This window comes from Lepisma saccharinum, chromosome 5, assembly GCF_977018435.1.
Source record: "Lepisma saccharinum chromosome 5, izLepSacc3.1, whole genome shotgun sequence".
NCBI lineage: Eukaryota > Metazoa > Arthropoda > Insecta > Zygentoma > Lepismatidae > Lepisma > Lepisma saccharinum.
Window position 1 is genome coordinate 2,881,578 of NC_139233.1, and position 14,757 is coordinate 2,896,334.

General features: G+C 39.3%; 1 protein-coding gene across 6 annotated transcripts in view; it reads left to right on the forward strand.

Moving 5' to 3' along the window:
- Window positions 1–14,757, forward strand: part of Egfr (epidermal growth factor receptor) — a 330,748-nt gene that overhangs the window by 204,702 nt on the left and 111,289 nt on the right. Inside the window, exon 1 of one of the 6 annotated variants that reach the window (XM_083121983.1) lies at window positions 4,150–4,233. The exons of the other annotated variants lie outside the window; for them this stretch is intronic. The gene's annotated coding sequence lies outside the window, so the exon portion shown is untranslated. Of the gene's footprint in view, window positions 1–4,149; window positions 4,234–14,757 lie in introns of those variants that run through there. 6 annotated transcript variants of the gene reach the window in all.

Below are 14,757 nucleotides of genomic sequence, written 5' to 3' on the forward strand. Positions count from 1 at the left end.
GAAGGATCTCCCACAATAGTGGAGACATCTACTGATGGCTCTAGTGGCATACAAGAATCCGTAAAGTGGGGGTGTGCTCATACCTTCTGTTTCGTTATGTCTCCCCTCTATTTTGCCATATTTTCCAGTATTAAATAATATTTTTAGTAAAATTATGCCAAGGGGGTATGTGGCCCCATTCTCACCTCGTGGGTACGCCACTTGACTGCTGCCTGTTGTTGAATCTTATTGTTAAACCCGCCAAGAAAAATCTGATACTACAAGCTTCGATATAATAAAAGCATACAGCATATAGAGGGAGCACTAGAGAGGGTATAGATATTATGCTCTGCAAGGGGTTGACGACTAAAAAGGCAGTGTGGTAAATCCTAGGTCCACGTTCATGCTCGGATAGACTAAAGCAGGTTCTCAATTTTTATGAGACTGGGTCCCGGTAAATGCTTCTTTTTTAAGTTCATGCCCCAATTCGAACAATTTTTACCGAATTTTAAAAGTTTACATGCATTAATTTACATGCACCGTTAAAATTAATATTAATAAATTAATTATGACAATCATAAATAGAAATACGTAGTTCCATTTTGACGTTATATAATTAGTTTTATTGAGTTAGTTCTGCACGATGAGATATAATGACATTTAATTAATGCGGTAAGGGTAGATTTTCATTGACGTGTTGCATTTTGAAGAACCGCGGTAGCTCATTTGGATAGAACGCGGAGATCTGGGTTCGAATCCCGGGGCAGATAATCTGGACCAGGAATTTTTCCAGCCATTTCCCTGTTTCTGCCCAGCTCTGTGGCGCACCCAGCCTCGCATCAATGGGTACATGGGGGCAACCCTGGTGGTAAAGGCGGCCGGGCGTGATGCTGATCACATCATCTCAACTATGGCCGAGATCAAGAATATGTGGAGCTCTATACCTCCACATCACCCCATATGCCTTCTTGGCATGGGTGCACACGCACAGGCGTACCTTTACCTGTTGCAGTTAGAACACCGAGATATTTCTTGGGAAATCGGTGGTTATTGATTTTAATGAGGTTGGATGCAGAAATAAGAAAAAAACTTGCAGGGGAACCTCGTCTAAGAGAATAAAATACAGGAGAAAAATCGATCAGAAATTGTAAATAATATTATTCATATCAGTGAGATGACGACGCCGATTCTGGAGTTGGCAACGTGGTTTCTTAGGAGTTGGCAACCTGATTTCTTATGAGTTGGAAACATGATCTTGGATTCAGTATACGCCACTGATATATATATATATATACACACATACACATAAATACATACATACATACACTTTTAATATGAAGTAAGGAAAGGAAATAATCGCTTTAAAGAGGTGCTAAAATTGCAGTGTATCTTCTTATTTTTGGAGCTAAATGGTCAACAAGTAGCTACAGCATTATGATAAAGTCCAATGTTGCACATAAATATGGCGGGAGGCCTTAATCTCCTTATCAGCGCCACTGATCAGCTCGTATTTGCCCGCCAAGTAATTGCTCTGCGAGCTCAACGTGGCCGTGGAATTTTGGAAGTCGCATTGGTGCCGCTGTGCTCCCTTTATCTGGCAATCTTGAAATTCCGTCGTTCCAAGTTGGTAACATTTCCCTGTTTGTCAGGTTTATTTTCGCAGAGGTGGATGGCGTCCACAGAAGAAAGCGACATCATTGTTCTCCGAAACTTACCTGTGAAAAGGTTTTCGGGAATTTTTAGCTGCCAGTCTTTCGAAAACAGTTGGTATTGTTGCGTGGGCTTCAATTAGCAACTCGAAAATGGTTTCTAGAATGGTTGTAACGGTGAAGGGAAAGTGCAGGTAACCAGGTATCGTAGATCGCGGAGACTTCGCGTTGGCACTGTCTGGAAGATGCTTAACTTATTCGGCGCTGCGGTACGGGACAGTCTGCCTCAACGTCACTCTCATTCTTCCGGCTTGTTCTTTTTCCCAGTCCTTTATTGACTCCCCCATGGTGACGCCCATGGTTGACCATGTTCACTTAAGTTTCAACTTCACCGTGTCTTCCACTTTAGGATCCATATTTGCGGCTCCACTACAACAGACAAATTACTGTTACAATACGTGTGGTGTACTACTGGTCTTGGAGCGTGGACCGTTCGTTTTGCCTGTTCGAACGTTAGACTCCCTTTAGATGAAAGCATTTTCCATAGCATTTCTGCCATGACCAAAATGCTACCGTGTAAATTGAAAATATCATGACATTTCTCAAGGATAGAACCCGTCCTATTTCCGTAGCATAACCAATCAGAAGCAACCTCTAGGTCACGAGTGCAGATGTAATGGCGGCCGAGTGATTGTAAACAATACATCACATTTTTAAAACCGATAATTATTCAGCCTGGAGGAAGTAGGTACAAATCAATGGCGCTGCTTAAATACATACTTTTATAGCGTACACAGTACACTTATAGTATATATTGTAAACATCGTGCCTTTCGTGCTGTATATATTATCAAGCGTTCTCTGCAGTCTTCGTATCGCAATCGAAAATACTAACCGGAATGCTATACGATTTTTGGATAGGATAGCAAAAAAATGGAAAGGGAAATGATTTCGTCTAAAGCGAGCCTTACTCAACTGTCCAACAACATTCGAAAATACCATATTTAGTACAAACTGAGCATAAATATGCTACTAAGGTATGACTAAATTGGTAGAAACTAATGGAACAAACAAGGAAAGCAGGAACAATACAATTCGATACAAGCTAGGAGTAACCTAAAAAACAAAATTGCTGCAACACAATATTAATAGGATATAAATTCAAAATATATTCAAGTAACAATCCGTAAGAGCACCTGACAAAAGATCCTTGACATTTTTACTCTTTCGAAACCTTGATACTTTGGTGTGAGTATTGTTTCAGTCTGGTGCCTCTGACACACGGTTGATTACAATTGCAGATGAACAATGCATCTGGTTAGTTGATATCTCGAAGACATTAGTTTCGACGCTGAAGCTTGTAAAAGTGCCTCATCATTTTAACACATTAAAAATAATTATATGTTTACGTATCTCAGCATTAAGAAAATTCTGTTTGCGATTTTGAGTGTCCGACATGCACGAGTTTGTGTCAATGTTTGTGGAACATTGTACTTTCCACCCCATTTTTTTTATCAGCAAATACTTTGTAAATGATAACTTGTTGATGTCTATTATCTACCTGTGATTTGTCACGTATTTGTAACACTGCACAATGGGCGTGTAACACTGCACCCCCCCCCCCGGAAATTTGTAAAGTTTATTTCAAGTTTTAAAAATGTAGAAAGCTTGTTATTGTTATTAACAGAAACAATGTTCAGTTGATGTTCTAACTGAATAACTAAAGTGAAAACTGCGATAGATCCAAAACATTTGAGTAAAAAATACAGGGTACTATTTATTTCACAGAATAAATGTCAAAATTTTTAAAAAAAATGGTTTCTGTGAGAAGTGAAATAACATAAACTTTTAACAAAAATGTCCCCCATAACTTTTAGAGCTTTTCCTTGAAGATGTTATGTAAAGGTCAATAAGAAAATGGAATAACTTAGCATTTCAGTACACTAACTGCATTATATGTAAAAATACGACGAGAAACAGTTGTGCTGGATATTAACTCCATCTGGTGGATTGAGTAGAAAACTCTCCCCGATGATACAATAATAATTTGGAATACAATTGTTTTATTTTAGTAATGAAAATAGTTATAATTGTATATTAATAGTCATATCCGTTATAATAGTAATTACTATTATTATGTTTACTATCCATGTTTTATCAGTGGCCTGATCCCCTACAAAAAATTCTAGCGGCACCCATACAATGCACTTGGCAGATATTGTACCAATCCTCAAACATACACAAATATGCATGCCTTACTTATCATTCACCTCGCTGTCATTGTCAAAATTAGCGAATTGAACAACTTGAAATCGTCTCCCTCCGTTTCATTGGCTGCCCTGTTTAGCGACTCATTTTCTACCCGTCTACCTCGAAGTCTGTCTGCCCCATCCCACGGATCATTATCTAGATGCTTCACTTCGTTAGTTTTTCCCACACATACGCCATCTGTTTGCGGGTCAAGGGTGAGAAACTACACGCGTAGCTACAGAGGTCTCTGTGAGACCTTCCAGGTCGTTGGTTATGTGCGTGTTCTAATTCCAAATTACGGAAGAAAGTGAACAGATAGTGAACATGAAGTGGAAATAACTGCGCTGTTAAATCAGGTATTGAAATATTGAAAGCTTCTCATAGCGCTTTTCTATTGTTTTTTTTATTATTATTTAGTGTGTGTTGTTTATCTGTACAGAGGCAGATTTGATTTCAGTAGTGTATTTTACTTTAGTATGGAGCCATACATTGGCGATGTAAATTAATTACTAATAGGATATTGTGCATCTCTCTTGTACAGTGGGATCCATGAGTATTACCGTGCAAATTGTGCATGACTATTTGTTTTTAAGCGATGGATTTTTATGTATGCTGGTGCAGAAGTTGCCAACAGCTTGTCTTGAGTTTTCTTTTAATTCTTGAAGCTGTTATTGGGTGAAATAAAGTGTACGAACATGGTGATGGACAATTTGCACCGTAATACTTACGGATTCCGCTGTACGTGCTTTCTAAACGCACATATATTGTTTTATGAAACATCACAATACGTGTAGAAGCAGTGAAATGATACGTTTTGTCTCATTATCTGTATAACTAATGTTCAGTATAATATTTGGCATAAGTAGTGGGGGTTTAAGGGGTTCGTAACCCTCAGGGGCCCTATTTTCAATTCGCAGGTTTTGGAATTGTTCAGTCGACATAGTATATAGGCCGAACTCTGTGGCGGATGGGTTAGCCCAGCACACTACAATGCCAGTGGTCCAGGGTTCAAATCACGACCTGGGTATGGGTGTTCTTTGTGAGTGTCCCTTCATCAATTTCATCTTATCACTCCTCATCGTTGCGATTATCCAAAAGTGAAAGAAAAGCGTCGACAAACAACAAAAATCAAGCCAATGCTGGTAAATTATTCGTACGTACATAAGAATATATTAACTTGGCACCCCCCCCCTCAAAATTAAGCTCATAATTACGCCGATGTATTTTTTTCGTTGTATGATCTAGTTTTACTATAGCGAGAGTGAAAGATGCGTAGATTTCTCGTTCTCACATAGGAGTCTTACTTTTTCCCCTATCCCGTTTCATATTTATCGTATGTCTATCGTGTTTTTTTCAGGATTGTGGTTTTGAATATAACTGAATGCAGAATGATATCCCCCAGCCTTCAGCACCTCCTGGTGGTGTGGTGCATATTTACTTGAGCTTTGCGTAAGAACAATGTGGTCAAGTGAGCGATCCATGTTTCAAACTGCCTAAATGAAGGCTGGGCAGGGAATAAACAGCGGGCTCTGCTTGTGGCTGTTCCGCCATGCGTTGCCATGTAATGTTACACGCTTCAGAGCACAGGGGGCGTTCGCGTGCGACAGACCAATTTCAACGGCTAAGCTAATTGCGTGATACAGATTATTTGTGCAGTGTCAACCCGCTTATGTACGCATGTAAAGACAACGCAATTCTTTTTTAAGAGCTTGAAAACATAAAAGCGCAAACGGCGTGGGATCTAGTTGAATCTATCGACTGTTGCTACCTTAGCTCTTTTGGAGCCAGACCTGGTTCTTTTTTTGACACACTGCTCCTAAAAATCATAATATGCTTTGTAACTTCACAGTAGAGGAACCTGGCTTGTTAAGAAATGCACAACGCAGATTTTTGAAACCTTCTCAGCAAGCATGTAGGAGATACAATATATATTGTTTAAAACCATAGTACTGACATACATTTTATTTAGTTTTGATGATTTCAAATTCCTGCTTCGGGGTATCGGTTGTTGAACTACGATACAACCATTAAAATGACAAATTTATCGCTCACATTCAGAGATATCCATTAAGTTGTCATGTTTAGTATTCATAGCCAGAAAGACTTAGCATGCGTAGGGGTTGAGGAACTTTCTTTCATTTCCGAACCTGAAAAGTGGACAATGTACAGTATCCTCGACGTTGATGGATTATGTAATGCTGTTTCACTCCAATCAACTGTCGCATCGGGAAACCATTGGATATCCGAAGGCAACAGACATTTGTTAGAAGATGACATCCTTGATATGTAATAAGTCTGTTTTCTGTCGGCTCTTCCCAATGCAAACGACCTGTCTGCGTGCCACATTTCGCCATGTTTCCAGATCACCGTAATTACCCCTATACAGTTACACTTATTATTGCGTGATGCTTACAATTATTTCTAGTCTGCGTATTGCCATCGTGAAGCGTGAGAAACGGACGAAAAATTACAGGGTCAGGATAAGACGCTCCCCTCTGGAGATGCGACTGCAAAGCTCACTAGTGCCGCCCAGCGGGTGGAAGGCAAAGATTAGTTTGGAAACTGTGGATCATGTCTTTGCTATGCGCGTTGATGAATGTCAGTTTTACAGATTCCGTAAACTGCCGGTGGACTCACCAAGTGGAATTGGACAAAATTCATATCTTCCAGTTACATCAACAGAGGTTTTAAAATGTGAACTTTGTTTCTGTATTTCAAGGTATCAATTGAACTAGCGTTTGTTAACAAAAAGCTTTAGTTACGCAAGATTTGTCATTAACATGAAGCTTTACTGCTGATTTATAACTGCGAAACGGCATTGTGAGTGAGAGTTTCATTGCAATACTAATCAAAATCGTTTTTGTTCAATAATTTTTACTGCGGCCAGATTCTGAGAACTCCTGAATTGCTATTCTCTGTGGGAAGACAATGTTTCATGGGGAATAAAGTATATAGGTTCTTAGAAATGACCTGCAACAACATATCCATGAGATATCTTTCGTCATAACACTTATTAATAGCTTCTCGTGAATTATCAAGGTCTGACTGCCTGTACAATCGCGAACAGTTCTGAGTTGTAACGATTCCATTGAAAATTATGGAATTGTTACAACCCAGAAGTATTAGTGACTGTACTAAGTAAGATATGACAGCTGACGTAAAAGTGTGAGAATGCAAGTTTGCCGTAAAGAGCCATCAGGAACAAATGCAATAAATTACTAGAAGTATTTTGTTATTATTGCACTGCTAGATTCACCTGCAATGCTTAGGGAAGGGAATGATTGGTCTGGGTATTTTACTTCACTTTTCTGCCATTTTTGGCTAATCGCGAAGATGAGGATGAGTGACGATATGATGAAATTAATGAAGAGGAGACTGACTCACCATGCTCAGGCAAGGATTCGAACCCAGGGCCCCTGGTGTCGTGGCGCGATGTGCGCGATGGAGGTCAGCTGGCAGTGAATGAGAATTCGACTTAGTTTTTCAGTGAAAATTAAAATTTTACTTTCATGATCATCCTTTTCAAATCAAGTTTTGTGTAAACAACATATATGCAGTTGTGTTTTGTAACGAACAGAGATTTTTAACTAAATTTAGTGCATGAAACTTGAACTTACAACTGAATATGTTTCATGAAGTGGAAGTCAATGTGCTTTTCGAACCTGTGGAAGTCTGTTGTCCGCAGACAGCCGTGGGACTAGGAGGGCGTTATACTTCTTGTGCGACAATTTGACACGCCCATGGTGTTTACCTCCGGCTTGTTTTCTTCACGGAACAGCCACACTCAAGGAAACGTGTGAGAAATCTTTTCGTTTTCCCCCCTGACTTTTTAACTCCCATCACATTTGGGTCATCGAAGCCGCTCACACCAAAATGTGCACCAAAATATAGAACCGTTGGATTAACGTAGAATTGTAGATTAATTAAAGGGGCTTATTTTCAACCTGTCTTGATTTTCGCCGTGTCAAATATCGTTAAAACTGAAAATTGGTCAACACAGCGCTTGAAAAATGTACATCCGCAATGCCTGACGGTATAGGAACAATTGTATACAATGTTTCCTTTGAGAACAACACAATTTTGTCAGTTTTGACTTTCGAACGCAGCCGTTAATGGCTCGTGTGAACACACACTATTACATAAGTTGACTAAAATGCACCTCGACATACGCATGCATGATAACCAGCTCAGAGAAGTTCATAAACATTTGAACAAAAGACCACCGAAATCTTCAAGTCCCAACCCTACAGGACCACCCACGTACATGCTCTTTCTGTCCCCGTTTGAAGTTAGGAATTCGTGGAAAATTTGTAGTGAATGCAGCTGTTCTCATATATGCACCATATCTCTGTGAAGGAATCCGGCGCACTGTCTTTTGTAAGTGAGCAGTGTTGCCAAATCGGTTTATTAAAAAGAGCAAAATCGTACCTTAATATAATTTCCAAGAAAGTAGTATAACTTAGGTGCAAGACTTGTACATGTTAGGTATGCTAACAAATAAGGATCCAGGTTACAAATCGCCATTCACGTTAAGAACTATGTTAGTGTGAACAAAACCATGCGTTTTCTGAGAACTAGTTTCTTCCCTATTTGGCAGTTCGGGTCTTACCTTGTCAATAAAGATATCGGTCGTAACTGTACAGTTCATAATACATGGGTCCCGCGTTCGAATCCTCCCCTGGGCTTGGCCGTTCTTTGTGAGTGTCCCTTCATCAATTTCATCATATCATCACTCATCCTTATTTTCGCGATTAGGCAAAAGTTTCAGAAAAGGGAAGTAAAATAAACCAAATCAATCAATCTATAAATGTACCTTAGCTTAATGATCGCAATTTGAGAGAAAATTTTGAATCTGAATTTACCGGTGTTTCATCGAATTACAGCTAGAAATTTCCTGTCTTAAAAGAGGGCTGGATTTTCTGTCATGGGCCTAAAAAGCTCATTGTGCCATTTCGTGTGTTTACAGGAAGAGGAACTATACGTAAAAGAACCACGTATAGTTCGAAAAACGCTGAGATGGCAACAGTGACACTAAATGTTCTGCTTCACTTTCTCGTTTAAGTTTGTTCTTTGTCAGACGAAGAGGGTGCAAGCACAAGAACTCTCCACACACATCGACTGTTTGGGCGACGGTGACACGGTTTGAAAGAAGGGCCTCTTCAGCTCCACCTACGATTGTCGCACGCACACGCATCCGAATACATTTACCCAGGACTGAAGAAATAACTTACGGAACGACAACGAACCTTGAACACGCATGGCTTGGCTTGAAATCATCCTCACTTTCCGCCAAGGAATTTCTTGGTTTATTTCCATCTCTACTGAATGATGACCAGTGCAAGTATTTATTTGCTTAATATGCAGCAGTCTTCTCGAATTTATACTCTATAAATTGTCGTTAATGAATGAAGCCAGTACCCTTGCACACTTTTATTTAAAAACTGATGTTCTTTTGTTGTTGATTCGTTGTTGAGTAATATGGATTTGATTTTCGCTACTTTTGTGTGTAATTCAAACAGTAAATGGTAGACACAAGGCACATTAAGAATAAGCGAGCATTCGACCCTGGGATGTGCGTTATAAGTGCATTAGGTAATGTTGCTTTTCAACCTTTGACAGATCGCGACGATGAGGATGAATGATTAAATGAAACAGGACAACAACAATGGCAAGGCGGAAAGTTTGTATAACGAAGAATGGTGAGATCTCCTGATTACGATTTGGTCAATAATCTCTCATCTAACTCGTCCAGTAAATAAGAATGGGGTGCGCGTGCGTTGAAATCGGACGACAGTGTAGTGGTCAATACAACGAGCCAGGTACTTTGGTTTCGATTCCCGCGTACAGTAAAACCTCCAGAAATAAAATCAAAATAGAGAGGGCCCAAAACAAGGCAGAAATGTGGAGGCAAACGCCAATCATATTTATTAATAACGTATAATAATGCATTAGGCAAAAACCGGATTAATGACCAGGGTCAGTTATTTATTGATTACCCCTTCCAACCTTGTGGTCTTGCAATTACCCATGTACAGTCAACAGCAAAGATAATGGTAGGCAAATTATCCACCGCTATTTTCATTACTTTTTTATTCTACACCCTGTGTTGTTTTAAGGAATGAAACTATGTTGGTTCGAAGCAGGCATTGTTCTCTGCTTATTGACGTCATTATTTCAATTCATTGTCATCACATTGTGTAATACAGACCGAATGAAACTGGTCGTGGACAATTTGCTTGCTGTTTCTATCGCCGTTGGGTGGTACGTATTACTTAATCATGCCCATCATCACGATTCAAATAGAAATACATTGAAATCGGTCAATGAAATGAAATGCGTTGAATTCTTTAAATTTTGAAGGGTATGAAATGTGAACGGAATAGCTTGCGTCGTGTCAACTAATTTCTTAACTTGCAGACGTAAAATTAATGTTAGCCATAATCGTCCTGTCACATTGAACAAATAATTTCATATTAGTGGTTCTAAGGTGCTCGCGTTTCGCTCCGAGATAGTGGCATAATTTCATCAGTTTGCTCCTTACGAGGTCCGATTGCATAGGCCACAAGATGTCTACAGGGTCGTCAAATTGTCATCAACCAAAGAGATCAGCAAAGAAATTATGGAAGAGACAAAAACATAATGTTGGATAAAGAAATTGTCTTCGGGAAGGGAAGATCAACATTAGAAACCACATATCAACACGCCATATGGACATAAACTGCTCGGTGATGGTATTAGCCACATTATTTACCAGGAGTATAAAGGATGATTCACATTAACGTAGAGAGAGAGAGAGGAAGACACAAGTGCCCTGAGAAAGGACTATTTTCCGGCCTCCCTGGTGGAGTGGTATCACAGCGCGCTTCGACGCCAGAGGTTCTCCGGTGTTCTTTGTGATTTGTCTCAAATGTCATCGTATCTCACGTCCTCATCTTCGCGGTTAGCCAAAAGTGGCGGAAGAGGGAAGTGAACTAAATCAAATCAATCATCTTACTGAACAAGGAAAACTTAGCGGTAGAACAATGTAACAGAACTGTCTGAAAGAAGTTTTAAAAATTATCTGTGCACTTTGTTTAGAAGTAATATTCAATATTGGACATCTTTTATATATATAAAAATGTATGTATGGATGTACGTATGTTTGTTCTGGCATAACTCTCGAACGCCTGGAGCGATTTCAACCAAACTTGGTACACATATCAATTGCAATCAAGGAAATACTTTGGGGTAAGACACCCCTAGGGGTGGGAAGGGGGTGGCATGTAAAAATAATCGAAAACGACCGATATTAGTGTGGAATCCATAGTTGTCGGAGTCGATAAGATGAATAGTGACACTCCCAATGCCGTTCAACCCCTAGTTCATCACCTATCGGGATGGAGGTTGAGAGGGGGTGAAAAATAAAATGTCAAAAATGACCTAGATTACTGTCGAATCCATAGTTTTCGGAGTCTCTAAGCTAATTGGGGACATTCACGATAACCAAACTTGGTACACATATGAACTTACAATCTGGAAAGAAATACTGTGGTGGTAAGACACCCCTGGCACCCCTAGGGGTCGCGGTGGGTAGGAGGTGACATGTAAAAATAATCGAAAACGACCGATATTAGTGTAGAATCCATAGTTGTCGCCGTCGATAAGATGAATAGTGACACTCCCAATGCCGTTCAACTCCAAGACATCCCTGGCACCCCTAGGTGTGGGGCAGGAAAGGGGGTGACATGTAAAAATAATCGAAAACAACCGATATTAGTGTGGAATACATAGTTGCCGGGGTCCCTGAGGTGAATAGTGACACTCCCAATGCAGTTCAACTCCAAATCACCCCTGGCATCCCTAGGGGGGTGACATGTAAAGTGACCGATATTAGTGTGGAATCCATATTTTTCGGGGTCGCTAAGATGAATAGTCACACTCCCAATGCCATTAAACTCCAAGACACCCCTGGCACCCCTAGGGGGGGGGGTGAGAAGGGGGTGACGTAACACGATTAGGCCGTTCAGTAGCGCAACCACCGTCGAACGGGAACTGCAAGAAATCTCTAAGAAAGTCACAATAGCTTATACTGACTCATACAAATTTCTTTCCGAATGCAGTGGACTACTGCACTGTTTGGATTATAAATAATTATATCCGTGGATAAAGCGATATTTCAGTATTGTATTCTTCATTATAGCATTACTGAAGTAGTGTGCATTGATCTAACATTGTATAAATCTTTCCCGTCAGTAGTACGTAAATAATCGTCACGCTACCTCTTTATATTCATAGTTGCCCGTACATCTTGTTTGTTGCCAGACTTGTTATATTTTTCCCCACTTATATTAAATACAATAATTTCAACAGTTTTTATCGAAAATCCCACTGAAGCTGTTATATTTTTTTATATTTTTTGTACAATGGACATTCTATTCTCACGGTTTAGTTTAAACTCTTCCTCGCATGTTTCGTGTCTGTATCTTTCTTTGCTTGAAACAAATATTTGAAGGGCACTGCTGGCCGAAAGGTGTGCTGAACTGGTAAATAACTCTTTTTTTGGTGTGCATACGGCTTGGGATGAATTATTTCCTAGTTTATGCATGATAAAGCAATCTCTTATCTCTTGTTTATCTTTTCGTCTAAAGAGCTTTCTACCCCTCCAAACCTTCAAGCTTGGAGTGAATGTCCTTTCTTGAATATCAGTTTTCCTGGCACTTTTGTGTTATTACACAAAAGTTATAAAGTAATAAAATGATAATGGTTTAATTATTTTTTGGAAAGTGTTTGCGGTTTATGTTCAAAATTATCTTACGTCAATTTTTGTGGTCGAAATTCTCTGAATTGTTCAAGTTATAAAGAAAGATATAAAACACTAAGCATTTAATCAGTTGCATATCTTTCGCCAGTTGTAGGATGAGCAGATTTATAAATAGCTTGAAAGAGAGAACATATCGTTAGCATTCCATTGTTTTCCCCCTAATCTAACACTACATCGTGATTGAAAGAGTGCTGTCTCTTGCAATAGCAAAGAACTAAGAGTGATTCTGGAAAGTGGTATTTTTATGTACAGTTTGAAGCATGCACTTTTTCTAAAACTTCAACGGATCATCCTGTTGTTTCACTTTACCAAAAGCAATTATAGTTTGATAAAATACAATGAAAAACTCGGACGTCACTATTAGAAATGTCCACATATTAATCACGTATTTGTCTACATTCATTTGTTTCTTTTCTTTTGTCACATTTATATAAATGTATAGTTTTTAAAATTTTGAAATAATAATACGTACATTATACATCATATTAATTCAGCACATTTTCGCGAAATATAACAAAATAGAAATTAATAACACAAAACGCATTATACAACATGCGTATTAAACAAAATGTAAACCATAAATAATAAATGAAATAACATCTTTGGATCGCCCGACCCTGTGGCCGAGTGGTTAGCACATCGCGCTGCGACGCCAAGGGTCCCGGGTTCGAATCCCGGTCGGGTATGGTTGTTTGTGATTGTCCATTTTCATCCATTTCATCATTTCATCACTCATCCCCATCTTCGCAAATTAGCCAAGAGGCACAAAACGCGAAGTAAAATAAACTAAATCAACAACATCATCATCTTTGGATCAGTCACAAGTTTACCGCATTATAAAATGAAAATAAATACCACATGTTGTCCGGAGTTTTGTCAACAGTTCTACAAGAGATTCACTTATAAGTATACCTTTGGCATTGTGGGATCTTTTCCATGGTATCTACTGAACCCGAACAACCCTCACGGTCTATTGTTCCATACCACAGCCTCGTCTCCTCTCGAGATGCAGGAATAGAATATCCTTTTCTTCCGAGCAGACCTCAACCGAACCGATCCTATCTTCAAGTACTAAGCCTGGAAAATCTCTTGTTATGTGTATTCCAGCCAAAAAGGTGTTGCTGGCAATACACAAAAGATATTGTACTTCTTCGTCCCTGTTGTCAGATCTTTGTGTATATTTACACTAGAAAGGTCAAAGGTTTGGTGTTGTTGTTTGTGATTTGGTTCGTTCTCTGTGCCGGACGAAATCAAGACCGTAAGTAAAGTTTCTGTTGCAGGAGCAAGATGTGTAGAAACTGCATCTTGATGTTCTCCATGTCTTCAACGAGATATTCGTAAACGTTATGATATACTATTTATAGTGGGTGTTTAGTGTTTGTCAACAAAATCAGTGAAATAAATTGTACACAAATGCGAAGTATTCTTGAGATAACCACAATATCATCACCATGATCATCAGTAAACGTAACTAAATTGTCTGATCTTCTGTTGGAGATCGTCTTTTGTTCTTGCCGAAGGTGCAAGAGGCGCAGCAAAGAACAGGTCCCATCACAGCAGATTTGATTTTTCATATCAAACATTTTCTAGTAATAGGATTGTTGTGCCAATGAATAAAATAACAGAATAAATTGTGAAGGGTACGGTCACCGGCAAAGAAAATGAGACACCTGAAATATTCGCTTCCCTGGCAAGCTGTGTGTTGCCTAACTCTAAGGCGATTAATGAGTTTTAATAGCTAATTTTCAATGGCAACTTCTACAACCGCCGTACGGTTAGGCAACACACATAGCGCCTTCAGGTTATCATTTGTATTGCCGGTGGCTGTACATAATTCTGAACTGCATAATATGTTTTGGCTCCTGCTAATGTTAGAATAACTAAATCCGAAGAATTCGATGGGGCGCTTGGTAGGAGAAAGCTCAGTAGCTACGAAAGATCCTTCTTAGTAAACCTGAAGGTAAGCGACCTGTAGGAAGGCCAGGACTAAGGTAGAAGGCTTTATGTTGCGACGATAAATCATCATCTTGAAGGATGGCCAATATTTTCGTACAATCGAACGACTCTACTGGATAAGTCT